The 26,563-nt window shown below is 46.6% G+C and overlaps 1 pseudogene; it reads left to right on the forward strand.

Moving 5' to 3' along the window:
- Positions 1–6,222: 6,222 nt before the first annotated feature.
- LOC139265778 (interferon-inducible GTPase 5-like) lies at positions 6,223–24,140 on the forward strand (annotated as a pseudogene).
- Positions 24,141–26,563: the final 2,423 nt, after the last annotated feature.

Raw genomic sequence — 26,563 nt, forward strand, 5'->3', positions numbered from 1 at the left:
CTGTGAGTTGTTCAGGGCAGTCTGTGAACCGCAGCCTCATTTGGTCCAGGTGCTTTCTGCAAATTTATCCATCGTCTAGTTTGACTACAAACACCCTACTCCCTTCTTTAGCTATCATCGTGCCCGCGATCCACTTGGAACCATGTCTATAATTGAGCACATACACAAGGTCATTCAGATCAACTTCCCGTGACACACTGGCGCACCATCGTTTACATTTTGTTGCTGCCGCCTGCTCTCAACCTGATCATGCAGGTTGGGGTCAACCAGAGAGAGTCTGGGTTTAAGTGTCCTTTTCATGAGTAGCTCAGCCGGGGGCACCCCTGTGAGCGAGTGGGATCTCTTGCGGTAACTGAGCTGTACTCTGGACAGACGGGTTTGGAGTGAGCCTTCTGTGAATTGTTTAAGGCTCTGTTTGATTGCTTGTACTGCCTGCTCTGCCTGCCCATTGGAGGCTGGTTTAAACGGGGCCGAGGTGACATGTTTGATCCCATTGCAGTTCATGAATTCTTTAAATTCAGCACTGGTGAAACATGGGCCGTTGTCACTGACCAGTATGTCAGGCAGGCCGTGGGTGGCAAACATGGCCCTCAGGCATTCAATGGTGGCGGTGGCGCTGCTTCCCGACATTATTTCATGTTCAATCCATTTTGAAAAAGCATCCACCGCCACCAGGAACATTTTACCAAGAAATGGCCCCCATAGACGACATGGATCCTCGACCATGGTCTGGAGGGCCAGGACCACAAACTTAGTTGTGCCTCTCTGGGCACGTTGCTCAACTGAGCACACACGCTGCCTTGCTGTACACAGGACTCAAAGTCATAGTCGATACCAGGCCACCACACGTGGCATCTGGCTTTCGTTTTCATCATTAGTATACCCACGTGCGTGCTGTAGAGATCCGAGATGAACGTCTCCCTGCCCTTTTTTGGTAGTACTACGCGATTACCCCGAAATAGGCAGTCCGCCTGAATGGACAGCTCGTCCTTTCGCCGCTGGAATGGTTTGATTAGCTCTTGCATTTCAACGGGATGCTGGCCCAGCTCCTATGCAGTACACAGTTTTTTACGAGGGACAGCAGAGGATCTTGGCGGACCATGACAGGTGATTTATCATTTTCAAACGCTTCCATGACCATCAACAAGTTTGCAGGCCTGTGGTGGGCAACGGTAGCCAACTGAGAGCATCCACACAGTTCTCGGTGCCTGGCCTGTGGCGGATGGTATAGTTTACGCTGATAGCGCGAGTGCCCACCTTTGTATTCTGGCTGAGGCATTAGTATTTATCCCTTTGTTTTCAGCGAACAGGGATGTGAGGGGCTTGTGATCAGTTTCCAGCTCAAATTTGAGGCCAAACAGGTACGGATGCATTTGCTTTACCCTGAACACACATGCTAATGCCTCTTTCTCAATCATGTTGTCGGCCCTCTCGGCCTTAGACAAACTCCTGGAAGCATGGACGACAGGTTGCAACTTCCCCGCAATGTTAGCTTGTTGTAATGCACACCCGACTCCGTACGACGACGTGTCTCATGCTAGCACAAGTCTTTTACATGGGTTATACAATACAAGCAGCTTGTTGGAGCATAAAATGTTTCTGGCTTTCTCAAAAGCAATTACTTGGTTTTATCTCCATACCCAGTTCTTAACTTGAGGCAATGACATATGTCGGGGCTCTAAGAGGGTGCTTAATCCCGGTAAAAAGTTACCAAAATATTTGAGGAGTCCCAGGAACGACTGCAGCTCCGTGACGTTCTGTGGCCTGGGCGCGTTCCTGATAGCCTCTGTCTTGGCGTCTGTGGGCCGAATGCCGTCCGCCGCGATCTTTCTCCCCAAAAACTCCACTTCTGTTTCCATGAAGACGCATTTCGACCTCTTCAGCCACAGCCCTACTCAATGCAGTCGCTGGAGGACCTCCTCCAGGTTTTGTCGATGCTCAGCGGTGTCCCAACCCGTGGCCAATATGTCGTACTGAAAGACCACTGTGCGTGGTACCGACTTGAGTAGGCTCTCCATGTTTCTCTGGAAGATCGCTGCAGCCGACCGAATTCTATCTGTTGCAGATTAACAGCCCTTGAGCGTGTTGACGCAGGTGAGGCCCTTCGAAGACTCCTCCAGCTCCTGCATCATGTAAGCCGAAGTCAGGTCGAGCTTGGTGAACGTCTTGCCTCCTGCCAGCATCGCAAATAGGTCATCTGCCTTAGGTAGCGGGTATTGGTCCTGGAGCGAGAAACGATTCATAGTTACTATATAATCGTTGTAAATCCTGATCGTGCCATCACTTTTGAGTACTGGAACAATTGGGCTGGCCCACTTTCTGAATTCCAATGGGGAGATGATGCCCTCGCACTGCAGCTTGTCCAGCTCGATTTCCACTCTCTCCCTCATCATGTGAGGTACCGCTCGCGCCTTGTGGTGAATGGGTCGTGCCTCTGGGACCAAGTGGATCCGCACCTTCGCCCCGGAAAAGTTTCCAATGCCTGGCTCAAAAAGGGAAGGAAATTTGTTAAGAACCTGGGTACATGAGGCCTCATCGACATGTGATAGCGCTCGGATGTCATCCCAGTTCCAACAGATTTTGCCCAGCCAGCTCCTTCCAAGCAGTGTGGTGCCATCGCCCGGGACAATCCAGAGTGGCAGGTCGTGCACTGTGCCCTCATGGTGACCTTGACCATGGCGCTGCCCAGGACAGTGATAAGCTTTTTGGTGTACGTTCTCAGTTTCGTGTGGATGGGGCTCAGGGCTGGTCTGAATGCCTTGTTGCACCAAAGTCTCTCAAACATTTTTTTGCTCATGATGGATTGGCTAGCGCCAGTGTCCAGTTCCATGGCTATGGGTAAGCCATTCAATTTTATGTTTAGCATTATAGGTGGACATTTCCTCTCAAATGTGTGCACCCCGTGTACTTCAGCATCTGCCGCCTCTCTCTGAGGCTCGAAATTGCTTTGATCCACCATGGACCGATCTTCCTCTGCCACGTCGTGGTTAGCAGGTTTTGCAGAGCTTGCAGCGCATTTGCAAGCTCATTGGAGGTGCCCCATTGTTCCACAGCTCTTGCAAATGTACCCTTTGATGTGGCATGAATAGGCTGAATGGAAGCCTCCACAATGCCAACAAGGTGTGAATTGCCTTGCATTCATCCTTTGTTGCGGACTCTGAGTCATCTGGGTCACCTGAGGCCTGCTGGCAGTTGTAGACTCGTGGTTGAGCTCTCTGGGGACGGAACATGGGAGTGCATGCTTTACAGATACACAACATCCCTAATTTCCTGTTTGATGCCATCACCAACCTGCCTACTACTGTTTGGTGGTCTGTACACAACGCCCACTAAGGTTTTCTGCCCTTTGGTGTTTCGCAGCTCTACCCATATAGATTCCACATCATCCAAGCTAACGTCCTTCCTTACTATTGCAGTAATCTCCTCTTTAACCAGTAATGCTACCCCACCTCCTTTTTCCTGTCTATCCTTCGTGAATATTGAATACCCCTGGATGTTGAGTTCCCAGCCTTGGTTACCTTGGAGCCATGTCTCCACAATCCCAATTAAATCATATCCAGTAACAGCTATCTGCGCAGTCAATATATCCACCTTATTGTGAATACTCCTCGCATTGAGACACAGAGCCTCAGGCTTGTCTTTTTTAACACTCTTTGTCCTTTTAGAATTATGTTCTAATGTGGCCCTTTTTGATTTTTGCCCTTGATTTCTCTGCCCTCTACTCTTGCTTTTCTCCTTCCTACCTTTTTGCTTCTGCCCCATTTTTTACCTCCCTCTGTCTCCCTGCATAGATTCCCATCCCCCTGCCATTTTAGTTTAAACCCTTCCCAACAGCACTAGCAAACAGTCTGCCTCGGCATCGGTTCCGGTCCTGCCCAGGTGCAGACCATCCGGTTTGTACTGGTCCCACCTCCCCCAGAACTGGTTCCAATGTCCCAGGAATTTGAATCTCTCCCCCATGCATCATTCCTCAAGCCACGTATTGATCTGAGCTATCCTGTAGAAAAGGTAAACATTGGGCAAGGGCCGGAAGCAAGGGGTGGGACAGCAGGCAACAGACTTAAACATCTGTGATGAGGCAGAGCACATATAAATATTGCTGTTTACACTCGAACCCTCGTTATATAGTGGCCTCCCTCCCATAACTAAACGTGGTGGAGGTACCTGGCACGGGTTAAAAGATCAAATGGTACGGGCCATGGGTTGCGACAGCAGATGCCCGTTCGATCGGGTGAATAACACCAGGCAAGAACCGGGAGAACTGATGGAAGCTTTTGCCAAGAGATTAAGCCCATCTACTCAGCCCCCTGCAGCTGTGATTTGGTGCGGGCTAATCTGTTAGCCACCCCCTCAGTCACGAGCTGAGGACACTAGTTGCAAATAGCTTGCTCCATATTCGAGCGAAAACAGATCACTGGTTCGATCCTCAGGCCCCCAACATCTCATTACGGAGGTTAACTTTAGCTTTCGAAGCAGATAGGGGCACAGCCAGTAAAATGGAGGGGTGTGGTTCAGTCAAGCCCAAACAGAAAGGGAAACTGTTCGAAGCAAGAGGTTATCCATCATGTATAGACGGGCAAGGCAGGCAAAAGTGGCAGCAGGAGGGAGACATTATAGACAAGGAGGGGATAAGACCTGCTATAATTGCGGAGGAAAGAACATTTCATTAGCGATTGTAAGAAATCTAAAGAACAAATGGGACTCTTCACGTCCAAAAATGTTGGTACTACCACAGGACAGCCAGAGTGGTGGACCACAGGAGAGAGTTATGCAAATATTAGTAAAGGCCTTACAATAAGCAGTAGGGAAAGGGGTTGTGAGTGTAACCACTGGTAATAACCAGTGACTCTCCCCCGTCCCAATGATGGAGCCGTCCCCAGCCCAAGGATCTGCGTCCACTCAGATACGACAAATGGGGGAGACCGTGTATTGACATAATAGTGGAAGGGAAGAGACGGGACTATCTAGTGGACACGGGGGCTTCCAGCACCGTCATACACTCAGAGACTCCCTCAAGAGCCCCATGGTCATGCGGTAAACCAGTCACTTTGGCGAGCTTCACTGGGAACGAACAGGTTGGGATGGTATCAAAACCTTAAGTTTCAAGACGGGCCCCTTGGAAACTGAGTGGACATGTGTTTAATGAAATGGGACCAACAAGGATTAGGTGTCCTAGAGTCAGACTGGGTGTTGGCCCATAATATTATCGTGGACATGCAGAATGATTGCAGTTGGGGAGTAGTGGATGACGATGGGTCTGAGGAAGTATTAGAGATCCCGAAGGGAGTTAGGAAACGTGATCCTGCATGGATGATGCTGCCCAACGACCCATATGACAGAGGATAGTTGGTAAACAATGTACCCGAGGAGTACAGATCAGTGGTAGAGGTAAACAAGGGAGCATTTTCTGCACATAAACACGATTGCAGTAGGGTGACAGGCATGGAAGCGCAGATCGACGGGAACCAATGACTAAAGCCCAGAAGCATTATAACTTTCCAAGGGATGCAGAGAAAGATTTGGTGACATCGTTGGTTATACAGGGGGTCTCAAGGCTGCTGGCCACCCATGTAAACTCACCGGTTTGGCCGGTGAAGAAACCAGATAAGTCATGGTAAATGACCATGGGCTATCGGGTCTTTACCAAAAATATTCCCGCCTGTGCCCCGACCGTGGCAGCGGTGGTGGACCTGATTGGAAATATCTCCTCATCGGCAACGGTATTTACCATGTTGGTTATCTTAAACGGGTTGTGGCCGATAGCGGTAAGACAAGAAGACCAGTACAAGTTTGCGTTTACCTTTGAAGGACAGCAGTACACCTGGTCATGTCTGCCGGGAGTTCCAGAATAGCCCCTCCATATTACAACAGTGCATGGCTAACACCATTAAGGAATTCAGTCGGCCAGACTGCCTGGTCCAATATGTGGATGATCTGTTGCTATTTTCAGATTCTGAGGTGGACCATAAACAAATGCTAAATGGATTGTTGAAGCTGTTAGCCAAGGCAGGTGTTAAGGTAAACCCTAAAAATGCCCAGATGGGATGAAAGGAGCTACGGTTCTCAGGATTAGTGCTCAGACCAGGCGAAAGATCAATAGATGAAGCCAAACGAAAGGCAGTGCAAGAGCTATCAATCCCTGCTGACGTCATAGCCTTGAGATCATTTCTAGGACTCACGGGATGCTCGAGGGAGTTTATCGAGGATTATGCTCCCACAGCAGTGCCTCCCTTCAGGTTACTCAGGAAAGGGGCAGACTGGGAATGGGATGACTAATGTGAGGAAGCCTTTGTCCGATTTAAAAGGGACCTGCAGACGGCACCAGTGTTTGGGCAATTGAAGGAGCAATGGGAATAGGATTCCGGGCGGGAGAACACCCAACGGAAGAGACATTTATGTAGACGGATCAAGCTTTGTGGAAGATGGGAGGAAAAAACAAGGTGTGGGATTTATGATCCAAGGAAAGGGGTGGAGCTGGTAATTTGCTTGCCGGAAGGTGTGAGTGCCCAGCAGGCACAATTGGCCACAGTAACTTTTGTGGTGACACACCCCATGGAATTCCCACCGCCCTACACCATCTGCTCAGACTCTATGTTTACCTGTAACTCCTGCATGGAGTACTTGGCAATAAGGGCCAGGAGAGCGTTTAAGTCAGTTAATGGGAAACTACTAGTGAATGCACCCTTATTAGCCACCAATTTGGAGGCCACAGGAAATAAAGGTGAAGACTAGTGGAAAGGAAGTAAGAGGGCAGACAAGTTGGCAAGAGAAGGGGTGGTACAGGGAATCCTGTGGGATCCCTATCAATCAGGAGTAATGGCAGCCGTCCTACCAGGAGCGACTGAGGTAAAAGATCTGGTGACCCGACCACCAGATCGGAAAGCAGTACAGACAAAGGATGTGGGACTGAAAGCCATTATCAAAGAAAAGGCAGAGGGATGTACCTGGAGGAGCCATTTGGAGCAAGCGACGTGCAGCTAAGCAAAGGGATGTTATTTAAAGGAGACAAATGGATACTTCCAGAGAGGTACTGGGAAGAATTCATGCAACTGGCCCATGGAGGACCAAGGGCTGGGCATCCCAGACCCGAAACCACTTGGAAACAAGTGGAAGGTGGTAAATGGTGGCCTCACCAGAGGGAAGATGTGAGGGAATATTGTGACAACAGTTTGGTGTGCGCAGCTAACAATCCAGATCCCCACACGAAGGAGGCGCCTCTCGGACGTATAAGAAGACTGGAAGGCCCATGGCACTGTGTCCAGATTGATTTCATCGCTCCACTTCCCACCACCAGAAGAGCTAATAAATACTGCCTGGTCCTGGTGGATACCTTCACCAAATAGGTGGAGGCCTTTCCTTGCAAAACAGCCACGGCACTCACAACTAAAAGCCTTGTGAGGGAGATTTTCTCGTGATGGAGACTCCCCAGAGTAGTGGAATCTGATCAGGGAAGTCACTTCACCAGTCAAGTGATGCAGCCAACCCTGAAGTTGTTGAGAATCAAAGGAAAATGGCATGTGGCCCATAACCCGCAGTGATCTGGGATTGTGGAGAGAATGGATTGAATCCTTAAAAGGCTACGAAAGGGATTGGGGAATAATCCAAAGACATGGGATGAGGTGCTTCCATTGGTCCTAATGGACATCACATTCAATGCTGCGAAGGGAATGGGGTACTTGTGAACTTGTGACGGGAAGGCCAATGAGAACCCCAGCCCATTTGTTAGTCCCGACCTTGACGGAAACTCATGAAAGAGAGGTGACAAGGGACAAGTTCGTGAAAAATCTGTGGCACACTGGAATGCAGCTCACAATATTGGGAAACAACATACCAGTAATAAGTTGTTATTGGAACTTCATAAATCCCAGGAGTGGGATCTGGGAGATCAGGTGGTGGTCAGGAATTATGCGAGGGTGGGAGTGTTTGAACCACTGTATAAGCGTCTGTACAATATCGTGGAAAAAGCCAGCCCAATGGTCTACGCGGCCGGTGCAATTATCCAAAATGGTTAAGTGGTTCCACATCAACCAGATGAAGCGATATAGTGCAACGGGTACTGCATGCAAACAAGTAAGACAAAAGGGCATGGTTATGTGCATGATCGGGTACACAGGACTAGCACCTATGTTGTGGGACGATGAAAGTCCAGTACTAGAACCATTTCAGCGGGCGGTGGTGCCAGCTGCACCCCCTGTGGCTGTGTCACCCGCGCCAACATCGACAATGGGGTTAGTGGTAACATCTCCATCCAAAATTCCCCAAGGAAACCTACCAGCATAACCACCAGGATGGATCAGTACTAGAGTCCGAAAACCTCGGACGCCATGGAGTCTTTAAATTGAACAAGTTATAATATCCTTGTTTGTCATAAAGTTATTTGTGTATTACAGGGAAATGTGGAAATGTTAATCCTGCTCATTGTGGCCGTGGTACTCGGGATGCGGGAATTGAACATGCAAATGTTTCGACAGGAAACAATCCCAACGGCCAACACCATCGGTAAAATAAATTCCTCAGATATGGGTTTTATCAATCTCCGTAAAGATGGAACCATTGCTAAAAATCAGACCCTAATATGTAGTAATTGGGCGGTAACTGTCTACCACCAAAGGGTGGAAGAAAGACAGTGAATTTGTCTAAAGTGTTCCAACAACACTCTAAACTTTACAGAGGGAGTGGCGGAACTGAGACTTATGGCCAGATGCCCCAATGCCAGTATGTGTCTTCTTAGGGCAAGAGGCATTCAACCAGTATGTGTCTGAATGGGGCAAGGGGCATTCGGTCAGTTAGAACCTGCAAGGGGCATTCGGTCAGTATGTGTCTGCATGGTGCAAGGGGCATTCGGTCAGTATGTACCTGCATGGGGCAAGGGGCATTCGGTCAGTGTCTACCTGCATGGGGCAAGGTGTATTCGGTCAGTATGTGTCTGCATGGGGCAAGAGGCATTCGGTCAGTATATACCTGCATGGGGCAAGGGGCATTTGGTCAGTCTGTGTCTGCATGGGGCAAGGGGCATTCGGTCAGTATATACCTGCATGGGGCAAGGGGCATTCGGTCAGTATATACCTGCATGGGGCAAGGTGTATTCGGTCAGTATGTGTCTGCATGGGGCAAGGGGCATTCGGTCAATATGTGTCTGCATGGGGCAAGAGGCATTTGGTCAGTATGTACCTGCATGGGGCATGGGGCATTCGGTCAATATGTATCTGCATGGGGCAAGGGGCATTCAGTCAGTATGTGCCTGCATGGGGCAAGGAGCATTCGGTCAGTATGTGTCTGCATGGGGCAAGGGGCAGTCGGTCAGTATGTACCTGCATGGGGCAAGGTTCATTTGGGTAAAGCATTGGAGCGATGGGCATACTTAATGTTGGGAAATTGTTGGGGAAGTAAGCACTCAGGTACGTTCATGTGTCTGTATGGAAATTGCCCAGCAATATGATTAGCTGCCCTAAAACACCCAAACAGTGGATCGATTTTAAACAAAAATCAAAGAAGCCAAAGAAAGAACCAAATGGCATTGTCCTCTTGAGAAAGGGGGATCAGTAATGGCCTGGTATTGGAGCTGAAAGGTTTGTTATGTTTAATGATGTTGTGATGGATGAAAGGGAAATTATACTCAATATGTCAAGTCTCAGCATACGTGACTGGTGTGACAGCATGACTAAGGAATGGTTCACCACAAGATTCAAGCAAATGATTAAAGCATTCTGGCTGCAGTGGTGCAGATTGTACACATCAAACGACTTTAAGTGTCCCATGAGAGTCAAAGACTCAGGAGTCACTTGAGGGAGGATCGTAAGAAAGGGACGGACGCGTGGAACAGCTATGTGATACACATAGTTACTCGTATGCTTGTGGCTGAGGCTGAAATTCCAAGAATGGACAGAAAAAAATATCGCCTGTCATCCTCCACCCAGAATGAGTCAGCACCAAGTGTTTCCTGAGATTAGAGACTATCAGATTAACAGTTACACTTCAGAGTTTCTGCTAACAGTATAAGGAAAAAGGCACCAAACGTCAATTGCTCAGCAAAAAGTCAAACAGAATATAAGCCAAAAGGCAATCAACCTTTTTTACTGCAGGTGGAAGACGGGACAATCCGGTCAAATCAAACCCAGAGGAACAACAATCAACTCGGCTGCCCGCTCGTGGACCACTGTATGTATAAATTAATGATTATCGTGTAATAATAATAAATACAGGCAACTCTCGATTATCCGCACACGGATACAACGTGAAACTGTTGTAACAGCATTTAAAATTCCACGTGTGTGATGTCGCTTTGAAACTCTGATGTTCCTTTCGAGTGTTGCCTGTTGAGCCTTGCTTTTCAGCGCTCTGCCTTGCCTCAGCTTCCGCTGCTGCTCGCACACAGGTCCACTGCCTCTCATAATTCATTAAAATGCCATGAACATTTACAGGAAGTAATCAACAAGTCTAATGGTCTTTAGATCTAGAGGACTAGAATTCAAGGATTAGAAGATACGCTACAACTATTGGTTAGAGCACACCTGCAGTACTGTAAACATTAACTGTAATGTCAAATCGCTCTAACAGAGAAATCGTTTACCCGGCATAGCCCAATCCCTGAGGGACCCGGATAATGGAGAGTTGCCTGTAATAACTTTTATTTACATATTTATTAATGTAGTAAAATGTCCCAAGGCTTTTCACAACAGTCTTGCAAGAAAAAACAGATAAATTTGACACCGAGCCACAAAAGAAGAAATTACGGCAGATGAGCAAAAGCTTGGTTAATGAGGTAGGTTTTAAGGAACGTCTTAAAGGAGGAAAGAGAGGTAGCGAGGTTTAGGGAGGGAGTTCCAAAGCTTGGGGCCCAGGCAACAGAAGACAAGGCCACCAGTGTTGAGCAGTTATAATGAGGGATATTCAAGAGACCATAATTTGAGGAGCGTAGACATCTTGTGGGATTGTGAGGCTGAAAAAGATTAGAGTGATAGGGAGGGGCAAGGCCATAGAGGGATTTGTTAGCAAGGATGAGAACTTTTAACTCGGAGCCAATGTAGGTCAGAAACCACAGGAGTGATGGATGGTCGTGTCTTAGTGCAAGTTAGGACACGGGCTGCTGAGTTTTTAATGAACTCAAGTTTACGAAGTGTAGAATGTGGGAAGCCACCCAGGAGTGAGTTGGAATAGTCAAGACTAGAACTAAAAAAAGTCATGAATGAGGGTTTCAGCAGCAGAAGAGCTGAGGCAGGGGCAGAGGCGGGCGATGTTACAGAGTAACCTGTTTTGCGATTTGAGCATTCCAAGCGCAAGAAGTACCGATCAATTGCAAATAAAGTTAGAGTTGGGTCAGGTGGGTAAGATGGAGAGGGACAATGTGGTGGGCAGGACGGAGAGGGAGAGTGTGGTGGGCAGGACGGAGAGGGAGAGTGTGGTGGGCAGGACGGAGAGGGATGAGAGAGAGAGTTTGCCGACATGTTCTCGAAGTATTTTCATTTTCTCTGCACTGTTGAAATGAATGTGGTGCTGGGTGTGAGGGAGTGGGGAATCAGTGCCTGCTCCCTGGAAGCTGATGCTGGTGTCCAGATTATTGAACAAAAGACCCAGGAGTGTGTGTCTTCCCTCATGTACCTCTGGAGCAGGGATTGGAACTTCCCTCAGGGAGCCAGTTGTAGACCTTGTGCCTGCTGCCCTGTCGTGGTGCCCAGTTGGCACCTAATGGAGTGTGAAGGTGCCAATCTGGACCGATGGTGTGGGTGAGGAGAGCTTGGAGATTTTCATCGGGGTCCCAAATGTTCTTCTGTTGCTGGCCTCGGGTGATGCCCAATGGGTACAGCTGGCAACTAATGGGGTGCGAAGGTGCCAATCTGGACTGAAGGTGTGGGTGAGAGATGGTGTCAATGATCTGGTGGAAATAGGCAACAAAACCACTTTGAGCTGATGACCTTGCTGTGCGACAATGTTCAGCTGCTGTCAGACATCTGTAGAAAGCTTTAAAAGAGTTACACCATTGTTGCATGGAGGTTTCCTGGGAGGGCAAGTTTGGCAGCAATTTACAGTTTCAACACTCAACTTATAGCAGAGCTGAACCAACAGCTATTTCCATTCACTTACCCCAGTATACTTGTGTGAAAATCCCGCTGCTAGTGATGGTAACCTCCGGTGTAAGAGCAACATAACAACCGAGGAACTGACACTGAGGAAATTCAGGGCCGTAGTCTCTGCTTCAGTTGCTAACTAACATAGTACATTCCACAGTTTCTAAACCCTCTGTGAAAACACAATCTTGCTTGCACCTTAGAGGAAAGCAAAGCAAGATTAATATAATGAGGGATTTGAACATGGAAAGAAGATAGTGAAGATTAAGTTTAAATGCTTTTCTCGTAATGTAAGATGTATTGGCCTCCTTAAAACCGATGCGTCCCTTCTCATTCTATAGACAAGCAATGCAGCTGCAAGTATAGGACTTCATACACCCAGCTCAACAAGCCATGATAGTTATTCCCATGGGGAATGGAATGAGGAAATAATCAAAGGTTAACATTAAATACTATTCAATAGATGGAAATCATAGAATCATAGAATTTGACAGTAATGAAGGAGGCCATTTCGGCCCATCGTGTCCATGCCGATCGACAAAGAGCTACCCAGCCTAATCCCACTTTCCAGATCTTGGTCCGTAGCACTGTAAGTTACGGCACTTCAAGTGCACATCCAAGTACTTTTTAAATGTGGTGAGGGTTTCTGCCTCTACCACCCTTTCAGGCAGTGAGTTCCAGACCCCCACCAAACCCCTCTAAACCTTCGACCAATTACTTTAAATCTATGCCCCCTGATTGTTGGCCTCTCTGCTAAGAGAAATAGGTCCTTCTTATCCACTCTATCTAAGTCCCCCATAATATTATACACCTCAATAAGTTCTCCCATTAGCCTTCCCTGTTCGAAAGAAAACAAACCCAGCCTATCCAATCTTTCCTCATAGCTAAAACTCTCCACTCCTGGCAACATCCTCGTAAATCTCCTCTGTACCCTCTCTAATGCAATCACATCTTTCCTGCAATGTGGTGACCAGAATTGTAAGCAGTACTCTAGCTGTGACCTAACTAGTGTTTTATACAGTTCAAGCATAACCTCCCTGCTCTTCTATTCTATGCCTCAGCCAATAAAGGCAAGTATTCCGTATACATTCTTAACCACCTTATGTACCTGGCCTGCTACCTTCAGGGATTTGTGGACATGCCCCTCCAAGGTCCCTTTGTTTCTCTGCACTTCTCAGTGTCCTACCATTTAATGTGTATTCCCTTGCCTTGTTAGCCATCCTCAAATGCATTACCTCACACTTCTCTAGATTGAATTCTATTTGCCACTGTTCAGCCTAGTTCATTGATATCTTCCTGCAGTCTATAGCTTTCTTCTTCATTATCAATCACACAGCCAATTTGTATATCATTGAAAACCTTTTATTCAAGTCTAAGTGATTGATATGTACAGGTTGGACCTCTGTGGTCCGGCACCCTTGGGACCTGACTGGTGCCGAAAGAAAGAATTTTCCGAACTGCGGGAGGTCACGCCTGGCCTAGGCTTACCTGTCGACAGCGCCCGGCTTCGTGTCTGTGCGTGTGTTGGGTGTGCGTGTGTTAGGTGTGCTTGTGTTGAGTGTGCATGTGGGGTGTACCTGTGCGCATGCGGAGAATGTGTGTTTGTGTGCACGCGTGCTAGCAGCCTGTGGGCGGTTCCCTCAGCACCCGCATATGCGCTCACTGACAGACAGCTGCTCCTAGCCAATCGCCACACAGACTCACTGACTATAGCCGCTCCCACCCAATCGCCGCACAAAGTCACTGACTGACTGACAGCCGCTCTCAGCCAATCGCCACACATGCTCACTGACTGACAGCTGCTCCCATCCAATCATCACATTCTCACAGACTGACGGCCACTCTCAGCCAATCGCCACACACGCTCAGTGACTGTCCGTCGCTTCCAGCCAATCGCCACACACACTCACTGACTGACAGCAGCTCCCACCCAATCACCGCACACACTCACTGACTGACTGACAGCCGCTCTCAGCCAATCGCCACACATGCTCACTGACTGACAGCTGCTCCCAGCCAATCGCCACATGCTCACTGACTGACGGCCACTCCCAGCCAATCGCCACACATGCTCACTGACTGCGCTCTCAGCCAATCGTCACACACGCTCACTGACTGACAGTTGTTCTCAGCCAATGCGCACACACGGTCACTGACTGACAGCCGCTCCCAGCCAATCGTCACAGACACTCACTGACTGACAGCTGCTCCCAGCCAATCGTCACATGCACACCACCCACTTCTGGTTTGACCAGGGGCGGGACCGGGCGGGACGGGGCAGGACGGGACGGAGTGGGATGGGGGGGACGGGGCGGGGAGGGGGGTGCAGGGCGGAATGGGGAGGACGGGGCTGGGGCGGGACGGGGCGGGACGGGTGGCGGGCGACCTATCCACATACAGGGGCCGTTACCTCAATTTAAATATTATAATGAGGCTGGAAGCCTCTATTTCTCCCTCCATTTCGAATTTAACTGCCTGTGGATGGGTTTCACACAACCTGACAGTTGGACCGAGGAAGGGATGGCTGCATCCAGGAGATAAATGGCTTTATATCCACCTCCTGGATCCAGGGTCCCTGCCTAACCCATCCCCCCACCCCCGGCCTCCCCACAGCGATGATGATGAGGCCGGCCCTGATCGTCCGGCATCCCTCTCGATCCTCCGCACCCACCCCCCCGCAATCCATGGCCCACGATGCCTGACCTTCCCGATCCTGACCCCCTCCCACCAATCCCCGACTCCCCTCCCGTGATCCCTCCCCCAGACCGACCCTCACAACTGAGGCCTAGCCACCCACAGCCAATCAGGCCTCACATTCAAATTAGGCTTCCTGGGTTTCCCCACCACCACTGCTACCCCTCCCCCCACCACTGCCTCCAGCCCGTCTCCCCGAAGAAAATTTTGACCACAATATTTATAGCACAGTAACAGGCCATTCAGTCCAACCGGTCTATGCCGGTGTTTTTATGCTCCACGCAGGCCGCCTCCCACTCTTCTTTATCGAACCCGATCAACAGATCCTTCTATTCCTTTCTCCCTCATGTGTTTATCTAGTTTCGCCTTAAATGTATCTATGCTAGTCTCCTCAACTTCTCCTTTTACACATTTTAACCACTCTATGGATAAAGAAATTTCTCCTGGATTCCCCACTGAATTTATTTAACATCTATAAGGTGTTTTGAGGTGCTTGATCTCAAATGGCCTTGTGATAACATGTGAGCATCACCAGTTTCGCTCCGAGAATATTATAATACAATATACGTCTTTGTTATATATGTTGAATCACTCATTATATTATGGGAACTTGAGCCTGCTTTTAGTGCCTGTATGTCAATAGATTTCAATGTTTCCCCAGGCTGAACAGTCTCCGAACCACTCTCGCACATTCCACAATAGGCAGAAACATTTACCCCATACTTCCCATGCTATAATCCCGCAACATAAGATATCCATAGACAAAATGCCTTTGGAACTAGTTGTACAAAAACAGTTACACAAACTGCTGAATTAGCATTTTTGAATATAAAAGGCCTATATCTACTGAAAAGCCTGCAGAATAGTTGTTTTCTAACATCCATCCATCCAGTACTCTAACTCTCCCATCAAACCAACCCATCCATCCAATACTCTAAGTCTCCCATCAAACCCATCGATCTAGTACGGAAAATCCTCCATCAAATCCATCCATCTAGTACCCTAAATCCCCCATCTAAGCCCATCCATCCAATATCCAAACATAAAAACTTAAGAATACAAGAAATAAGAGCAGGAGTCAGCCACCTGGCCCCTTGAGCCTGCTCCGCCATTTAATAAGATCATGGCTGATCTGATCATGGACTCAGCTCCACTTCCGCTCCCCATAGCCCTTTATTCCCTTATCGCTCAAATTTCTGTCTATCTCCGCCTTAAATATATTCAATGACCCAGCCTCCACAGCTATCTGGGGCAGAGAATTCCATAGAGAAGAAATTCCTCATCATCTCAGTTTTAAATGGGCGGCCCCTTATTTTGAGACTATGTCCCCTACTTTTAATTTCACCAATGAGTGGTAATATCCTCTCTGCATCCACCTTGTCGAGCCCCCTCATGATCCTATGTTTTGATAACATGACTTCTTCTGAACTCCAATGTGTACAGGCCCAACCTGCTCAACCTTTGTTCATAAGTCAACCCCCTCATCTCAGGAATCAACTGAGTGAACCTTCTCTAAACAGCCTCCAATACAAATATATCCCTCCTTAAATACGGAGACCAAAACTGTACACAGTACTCCAGGTGTGGCCTTACCAATACCCTATACAGTTGTAACAGGACGTCTCTGCTTTTATACTCTATCCCCCTTGCAATAAAGGTCAACATCCCATTTGCCTTCCTGATTACTTGCTGTACCTGCATAATAACTTTTTGTGTTTCATGCACAAGGACCCCCAGGTCCCTCTGTACTGCAGCACTTTGCAATTTTTCTCCATTTAAATAATAATTTGCTTCTTTATTTTCTGCAAAAGTGGATAACTTCACACTTTCCCACATTATACTCCATCTGCCAAATTTTTGCCCACTCATTTAGCCTGTTTATATCCCTTTACAGATTTTTTGTGTCCTTCTCACAAATTGCTTTCCCACATATTGAGTAGACTGGGTCTTTACTCGTTGGAGTTCAGAAGAATGAGGGGTGATCTTATAGAAACATTTAAAATAATGAAAGGGATTGACAAGATAGAGGCAGAGAGGTTGTTTCTGCTGGTCGGCGACACTAGAACTAGGGGGCACAGCCTCAAAGTACGGGGGAGCCAATTTAAAACTGAGTTGAGTCGGAATTTCTTCTCCCAGAGGGTTGTGAATCTGTGGAATTCTCTGCCCAAGGAAGCAGTTGAGGCTAGCTCATTGAATGTATTCAAATCACAGATAGATAGATTTTTAACCAATAAGGGAATTAAGGGTTATGGGGAGCGGGCGGGTAACTGGAGCTGAGTCCACGGCCAGATCAGCCATGATCTTTTTGAATGGCGGAGCAGGCTCGAGGGGCTAGATGGCCTACTCCTGTTCCTAATTATTTATGTTCTTATGTTCTATCTTTGTATCATCAGCAAACTTGGCTACATTACACTCGGTCCCTTCATCCAAGTCATTAATATAGATTGTAAATAGTTGAGGACCCAGCACCAATTCCTGCAGCATGCCACTAGTCACTATTTGCCAACCGGAAAATGACCCATTTATCCTAAGTTTCTGTTTTCTGTTAGTTAGCCAATCCTCAATCCATGCTAATATATTACCCCCAACCCCGTGAACTTTTATCTTGTGCAGTAACCTTTTATGTGGCACCTCATCGAATGCCTTCTGGAAACCCAAATACACCACGTCCACTGGTTCTCCTTTAACCACCCTGCTAGTTACATCTTCAAAGAACTCGAGCAAATTTGTCAAACTTTATTTCCTTTTCAGAAAACCATGCTGACTCCACTTGATTGAATAATGCTTTTCCAAATGTACCGCTACCACTTCCTTAATAATGTACTTCAGCATTTTACCAACGACGGATGTTAGGCTAACTGGTCTATAGTTCCCTGCTTTTTGTCTGCCTCCTTTTCTGAAGACCGGCATTACAGTTGTGATTTTCCAATCTGCTGGGACCGCCCCAAAGTCCAAGGAATTTTGGTAGATTACAACCAATGCATCCACTATCTCTGCAGCCACTTCTTTTAAGACCCTAGGATGTAAGCCATCAAGGGTCATTACACAGTACCAGTTCTAAGATAGCCTGCTCCCTAGTTGGTTCCTCAACGTAATGTTCAAGGATCCCGGATACGCTCTATGAACCCTTCCTCAAGGCTACCCTGACCAATTTGCTTTGTCCAATCAATGTGAAGGTTAAAATCTCCCATGATTATTGCCATTCCTTTTTTAAATGCCTCCATTATTTCTTGATTTATACTCTGTCCAACAGTGTAACGACTGTTAGGGGGCCTATGGACTATGCCCACCAGCAACTTTTTCCCCTTATTATTCCTTATTCCCTATCAAACTGATTCAACATCTTTATCCTCTGAGCCAATATCATTTCTCACTAACAGAGTGATCTCATCCTTTATTAAAAGAGCTACCCCACCTTTTCCTTTCTGTCTGTCCTTCCGAATTGTCAAATACCCCTGAATATTTAGTTCCCAGTCCTGGTCACCTTGCAACCACATCTCTAACGGCTGTCAGATCATATCCATTTATATCTATCTGTGCCATCAACTCATCTATTTTGTTACGAATGCTGCGTGCATTCAGATAAAGAGCTTTTCATTTTGTTTCTTTATCCTTTTTTCCTGCTTTGACCCCACTTTTATGTTTATACATTCTGTCCCTTCCTGGCATGCTCTGGTTTTCATTTCCCCCAGTGCTATCCTGATCTATTGCCTTCTCCTTATTCTTTGACTTCTTAAATTCTTGTTCAGCTGAACGCTCCTCCCCCACGCCACCCCCCACCCCCCACACTATTTAGTTTAAAGCCCTCTCTACAGCCCTAGTTCTTTGATTGGTCAGGCCCCTAGTCCCAGCACGGTCTAAGTGGAGCCCGTCCCAATGGAACAGCTCCCTCTTACCCCAGTACTGGTGTCAGTGTCCCACGAACCAAAACCCATTTCTCCCACACCAGTCTTTGAGCCACGTGTTCAACTCCGTGATATTATTTACCCTATGCAAATTTGCTCGTGGCTCGGGTAGTAATCCAGAGATTATTACCTTTGTGGTTCTGCTTTTCATTTGGCTCCTAGCTGCTCATACTCCCTCAGCAGAACCTCTTTCTTTGTCCTACCTATGTTGTTGGTACCCACGTGGACCACGACAACTGGATCTTTCCCCTCCCACTCCAAGTTCCTCTCCATCTTCTCCAGCGCAGAGAAGATGTCCTTAACCCTGGCATCGGGTAGGCAACACAACTTTCGGGACTCACGTTCTCAGCTGCAGAGAACAGTATCTATCCCCCTTATTATACTGTCCCCTATTACTACAACGTTTCTTTTTACTTCCCCCACTTGAATGGCCCCCTGTACTAAGGTGCTGTGGTCAGTTTGCTCTCGTCCACACAGGGAGCAAGAATCTCATACCTGTTAGCCAATTTCAAGGGCCGAGGCTCCTCCACCACTACATCCTGAGTCCCCATACCTTCCTCATTCGTAGTCACACCCTCCTGTCCCTGACCACGGATCGAATTCAAACTAATTAATCTAAGGGGTGTGACTGCCTCCTGGAACACAGTGTCCAGGTAACTCTCCCCGCCTCTGATGTATCACAGTGTTTGCAGCTCGGACTCCAGCTCATCAACAGGAAGCCAACGTTCCTCGAGCTGCAGACACTTGCTGCAGATGTGGTCGACGTGGAACTCAATGGGGTCCACCAGCTCCCAGATGCAACAACAGAAGCACATCGCCTGCTCTGCCACCTCTAATGTATTTAGTAAATTAAGTTTTCAAGTTTTGTTTTTAATCCCAGCTCTAATTCAAATCAATGCCCCAGAAAAGAGCGAAAGAGAAAAACTCACCAACCAATAAAAACATAGAAACATAGAAATTTACAGTGCAGAAGGAGGCCATTTCAGCCCATCGTGTTTGCGCCGGCCGACAAAGAGCTGCACGGCCCTTGGTCAGCAGCCCTAAAGGTTACATACAAACCTATGAACAATGGCGAAAAGGCAAAGAGCACCCAGCCCAACCAGTCCGCCTCACACAACTGCGGCACCCCTTATACTGAAACATTCTACATTCCACCCCAACCGGAGCCATGTGATCTCCTGGGAGAGGCAAAAGCCAGATAAAAACCCAGGCAAATTTAGGGAGAAAAAATCTGGGAAAATTCCTCTCTGACCCATTAGGTGATCGAAACTAGTACAGGAGATCTCTCTGGATGTATTCTATTCCTGCAGTACTTACCATTATATCTGTGCCGTCCAACAAAACGTCATCCAGTCTCATCCCAATTACCTGCATGCTACTGCACTTTAAGTGCCCATCCAACCATCTCTTAAAAGTGGTGAGGGTGTCTGTATCCACCACTCTTCCAGGCAGCGAGTTCCAGATCCCCAAAACCCTCTGCATAAATAAGCCCCCCTCAAATCCCCTCTAAACCTTCCACCTTAAAGCTATGGCCCCTCATAATAGACCCCTCCACCAATGGAAATAGACCATTACTATCCAAGATGTCCAGACCCCTAAATATTTTGTACAACTCAATGAGGTCTCCTTTCAATATTCTCTGTTCCAATGAGAACAAACTCAGCCTATTCAATCTGTCCTCATAACTAAGATTCTCCATTCCAGGCAGCATCCTAGTAAATCTCCTCTGCACCCTCTCTAGTGCAATCACATCCTTCCTATAATACTGCGATCAGAACTGCATGCAGTACTCCAGCTGTGGCCTAACCAAAGTATTATACAATTTAAGCATAACCTCCCTGCTCTTATATTCTATGCCTCAGCCAATAAAGGCAAGCATTCCGTATGCCTTCTTGACCACCTTATCCATTTGGCCTGCTACTTTCAGGGATCTATGGACTCCAAGGTCCCTTTGTTCATCTACACTATTAAGTGACCTACCGCTTAATGTGTATATCTTTTCCTTTTTCGCCCTCCCAAAGCGCAGCACCTCACACTTCTCTGAATTAATTTCCATTTGCCACTGCTCTGCCCACCTGACCAGTAGATTGATATCTTCCGGCAACCCATGACTTTCCTCTTCATTACCAACCGCACAGCCAATTTTAGTGTCGTCTGCAAACTTGTTAATCATACTCCAGATATTCAAATCTAAATCGATGATTTATACCATAAAAAGCAAGGGTCCCAGCACTGAGCCCTGCGGAACCTCACTTCCCTTCTTTCCTGTGATGTCACCCTTTGATTTTGATTCTTTCTACTTCCTGTCTTCAGATCAGTTGGTGTTTGGGCTGCAACATCCTACAACATGCCAACACGTCAGTGCTCTTTGCTCCTACGTGACAGTGCTAATAATAATCACCTGATTAACTGAGTCAGCACTATATACCTGCACTGTCCTGTTTGACTCTAATCTTCCTGAATAACAAATGTTAAATCCACATTCTATTTTAATACAACAAACTGCAAAGTCAACACAAGGTATTCAATGCCAGGAGTGCCTGTATAGCACATGCCCCACGAGCACGGAGAGTAGGAATGAATGATTGGGATAGAGGGATCAGTGATGTTACAGGGTGACAAGATCCTTTGTTTTACAGCTCAGTGCATCTTTCAGTAGCTCTGAGTGAATTGTCCCCACTGATTTCTGCCTTTAATCACGAGTTCTAATTGTAGTTTTCCTGCAATCTTTTACAATTTGGAGAAATTCTCCATAGTGTACAATCATTTTTTTTTTACAGAGATCAGATGGCTCAGTCTTCGAAATCTACATTCTTCAGTCAGAAAGATCGCAAGCGATTCACGTCCGCTTATGAAACAGGCGGGCTGGAGACGGCTCTGCCTCTGATACAGAAGAAGTTGGAAGACCTCAACAATGTAAAGCTTGACATTGCCGTGACGGGAGAATCAGGCGTAGGGAAATCCAGCTTCATCAATGCTGTGAGATGGCTTCGGAGAAATGATAAGGGAGCAGCTGAAGTTGGTAACATAGAAACCACAATGGAGCCAGCCCCACACCCACATCTCAGCCTGCCTAATGTTTGCTTCTGGGACCTGCCAGGAATTGGAACTTTTAATTTCAAAGCAGATACATATCTGAGGAAAATGCACTTTGAAAGATACGATTTCTTCATCATTATCTTAGGCTGCCGAGTCAAAGAGCATGATGCAAAACTCGGCAAAAAGATTAAGCGACTGGGGAAGAATATTTACTTTGCTCGATCGAAGATTGACAATGACCTCACTGATATTGAAACGGATGGTGGAAAATCTAGAGAAATGAAAAATATCAGGACTTATTGTGTTGCTGAGTTGAAAAAGTTCAGGATTCCATCACCCACTGTTTTCCTGATATCAAGCCATTGCGTGAAATAATTTGATTTTCCAACATTAAAGGAAACCCTTGCAAATAACCTTGATGATATAAAGAAGCATGTTTTCTTGCTGTCACCTCCAAACATTACATTGGAGATGGTAGAGAATAAAAGAGCTAAATAAACAAGTCTGGATGTTGGCAACACTTTCAGGAACAGTGGGAGCAGTGCCCATTCCTGGCCTGTCCTTTGCTTGTGACATTGGGATACTGGTTACAGCAATAATACAGTTCCGTCTATATCTGGGTCTGGATGATGCCTCTCTTCAAAGACTGGCCAATGTGGCAGGGAAATCTGTGAGAGATCTGACAGCAGTGGTGAAAACCCCTCTGATGGGTGAAATTACTGAAGAATTTGTGAAAAGAATGTTGCTGGGTTCCACCTTTGCTGCCATTTTAGTAGCTGAGGCGATCCTTGACTTCATACCAATCATTGGTTCCATCTTTGGAGCAGGAACATCATTTGCAATGACCTACAAGCTGCTGAATGATGCACTGAATGAGCTTGTGGAGAATGCGCAGAGAGTGGTGAAGGCTGCATTTGAGACTGATTAAATGGACTGCACTAAAACATCAGCACATCGCGCTCCTGTACATCATTAAAAGTTCAAGAATAAGACTGAAAGTAGTGTGGATGTGGCATCTTTCACATCCTCAGGACATCCCGAAGACCAGTGGAAACTCCAGAAAACCCACATCGACATGGTTGATATTTTCCAGAGTTTTCACAGAACCTCTGCTGAAGTTATGTGAACTAGGGAGAGAAAGCCTTGGAAATTCACCTGCTGTACATCACATTATAATAGTATAGAAACAATTGCAGTGTAATCTAATAGTATAGAGACAATTGCAGCATAATCAAATCGTATAGAGACAGTTGCAGTATAATCTAACAGTATAGAGACAATTGCAGCATAATCTAATAGTATCGCGACAATTGCAGCATAATCTAATAGTATAGAGACAATTGCAGTATTATTTAATAGTATAGGGACAATTGCAGTTTTATCTAATAGTATAGAGACAATTGCAGCATAATCTAATAGTATCGCGACAATTGCAGCAGAATCTAATAGTATAGAGACAATTGCAGTATAATCTAATAACACAGAGACAATTGCAGTAGAATCGAATAGTATAGAGACAATTGAAGCATAATCTAATGGTATCGAGACAATTGCAGCATAATCTAATGGTATAGAGACAATTGCAGCATAATCTAATAGTGTAGAGACAATTGCAGTATTATCTAATAGTATAGAGCCAATTGCAGCATAATCAAATCGTAAAGAGACAGTTGCAGTATAATCTAACAGTAGAGAGACAATTGCAGCATAATCTAATAGTATCGTGACAATTGCAGCATAATCTAATAGTATAGAGACAATTGCAGTATTATTTAATAGTATAGGGACAATTGCAGTTTTATCTAATAGTATCGCGACAATTGCAGCATAATCTAATAGTATCGCGACAATTGCAGCATAATCTAATAGTATAGAGACAATTGCAGTATAATCTAATAACACAGAGACAATTGCAGTATAATCGAATAGTATCGAGACAATTGAAGCATAATCTAATGGTATCGAGACAATTGCAGCATAATCTAATAGTATAGAGACAATTGCAGTATAATCTAATAACACAGAGACAATTGCAGTATAATCGAATAGTATAGAGACAATTGAAGCATAATCTAATGGTATCGAGACAATTGCAGCATAATCTAATGGTATAGAGACAATTTCAGCATAATCTAATAGTGTAGAGACAATTGCAGTATTATCTAATAGTATAGAGCCAATTGCAGTATTATCTAATAGTATAGAGCCAATTGCAGTATTATCTAATAGTATAGGGACAATTGCAGTATAATCTAATAGTATAGAGACAATTGCAGCATAATGCAAAAGTATACAAATAATTGCAGTATAATGTAATATGTGTGACTGTAATTCTGAATGTTCATTTCTTGCTATGTTTTCAGTGATTGTTTTGAACATTGAGTTTCCTTAAATGGGAGAACCAATGAAATAAATTTGCCATTAGCATCACACTGAATTGTGTCCTGTCCAGTTCATGATGTCTGTCCGGTAGCTCAGTGTTGGTGGTAATCCTACCCGTGCTGGACTGACTCCTGCTGCTCAGGCTGTGGCTGTGCAGGTTAAATTAAATTAATTGGTATAATTACCTTGAGAACCAAATTAAGCTTCATGATATGCCCCGGATACAAACCCAGATCCTATTCAATTTCTCTCACAGTCTGTAATATCCTATATATTTTCACATTGGAAAAGCAGCGTCTCACTGTCAGTGTCCATTTCAGAGCCGGCCTGAGGATTTGAATGGGTCCCATTGTACTCAGTAATTTCCTGTTACTCATTGCCTGCTGAACCATGTGAAGTCTGCACACGATACAGCTCATTCATTGCTGACCCTGTTCACCCATTGGACACACATCACAGTTGGATCTTACAATGAAAAGTCTTTGGCTCACTCACATCTTCACTGGCTTCACGGATAAAAGCACCAGAGTGTGACCAAGCTGCAAGCCTGGAGCGTGAGACCCTCGCACATTCACCGAAACAGACCCAGCAGCACATGTGTTCAATACTCCAGGATCATTGATCCCTTAGGCACTGGGATCCTGCAATCAGGCTCCTCAGCCCAAGGCAGTTATTTCTCCCCATGCTGAGGCAGTGCTGCCTGCCCCTCCTCCCCTCCCAGCCCCTCCTGCTCACTGGTGCTCAGTGCCTCACCAGCTCTTACACCCTGTGACCTGAGTGATGTATTGGTGCTGCTGCTTCAATGAGGAAGGTGCCAGGACAGAGTTGGTGAGTCAGGTGAGTGGCTCTTCACTCTGGAGCTGCCAGCCTGCTCTTCAGACCAGGCATCAGGCTGTGCATCACCTGCGAGGGTTACAAAGGGAAGGGTTTAGGAGGGTGGCCACTCTTATGTGATTTTGAGGAAGTCAGTGAGCAACAACAGAAGAGCTTACAATTGAGGTGAATGTCAGGAGACTGTACCAGCTCACTGGACTGAGACCGATCCCTTCTATTACCATGTGTTCTCAGCAGCTCACCTCCAACATCCCCATCTCTCACCGCCTCCCCGGTGCATTCCCGAGGAATTGAGGAGCTTCCTCCTCGTGCGTGTGGGGGGATGGGTGCACTTCCTCTCTGACAAATGTGTTTGACCCACTGATTGCGGGAACTTTCCCTCTGCGAAGTGAGGAAGGCCCCTGATTAACACAAGATTGAACTACAGCCAGGAGTGTGCAGACATTGCACAGGAAGGATGCTTTCAGGTACAGGCCATGCAGCAATCTGTTCTCTAATGAATCAAATCCCAGCAGCCGTGTATCAGGCTCTGGGATAACACAGGTGGGATAAGGTGGGAAAGGAGTGCTTGTGTGTTTGGCATCATCCATCTCTCAACAGTGAGGGCGTGGATGGTATGGAGGTGAGTCAGGCTTGCAACATTCTCTCAGGGTATGCATGGGTTCACGTGACTTCACGTATTGCGACAAATCCCATGCACTGTGTTACCATTTGTTGGGTGGGCAAGATGCTCCTGAGCCTCAACAACAACCACTTTATACAGAGCCTTTAACATAGTAAGACATCCCAAGGCACTCTCCATCCCTCCATTGTCTCCAAATTGTGACACTGCTTGTCCGACATCCAGTACTGGATGAGCAGAAATTTCCTCCAACTAATATTGGGAACACCTGTAGTATATGCAAGTACTCTAGTAACGACTCCATGAGGTAAGGTATAGTACTTGAACTGTAGTGACCTTCGTCCTTTTATTACAGCTTCTTGAGTGAGGCCACAATGAGGTGAGCTCCCCTTTCTACTTGGTTACCTGCAGTGTGCAGGTGATCCTTAGGTCTCCACCAGTAGCACCCTCTGGTGGTACAGGTATGGTGTATACAGTGTGATGGTACATTCAGTGGTCTAGTGTTACAGTATATACATTAAGTCTTGTGCCACAGGCATTGTGTTCTCTGGCCCTCGACTTGAGTACCCAAAGCCCTGGCACCTTGTCTTTGCCAGGGAATGGCTCTCTCCCTGTGGACCCCAAGTCCTTATTGCCATGATATTGGGAAGTGGTCGGCAGTGGACGGTTGGAGGTTGTCGAGAGGGTTGTGTGGGTTCTGGGTATGATCCATGTGTTCATGGCGACATACATCCATTTCCCCCTCCATACATAGACCATGTGTGTGGCTCAACGCCTGCATTGGCATACATGTAGAGTGAGTAAGGAATCAGGTTGGTTATGTCACTGTTTTTGAATTCAGCAGTGGTGGAGCAAGTACACGTTATAGGAAAGGACATACATGACATTGTCTGGGTGGGTGAGGACATTTAGTGATGGGCAGAGCCACAGGGTGGCATGGCCTCCCTGTCCTTCATTGACGGCTGCAAGGTCACCCTGCTGCCCTTCATTGGTGGTGGAAGTCTGGTCATCCCAGGTCCTGG

Source organism: Pristiophorus japonicus, chromosome 6 (assembly GCF_044704955.1).
Source record: "Pristiophorus japonicus isolate sPriJap1 chromosome 6, sPriJap1.hap1, whole genome shotgun sequence".
Taxonomy (NCBI): Eukaryota; Metazoa; Chordata; class Chondrichthyes; family Pristiophoridae; genus Pristiophorus; species Pristiophorus japonicus.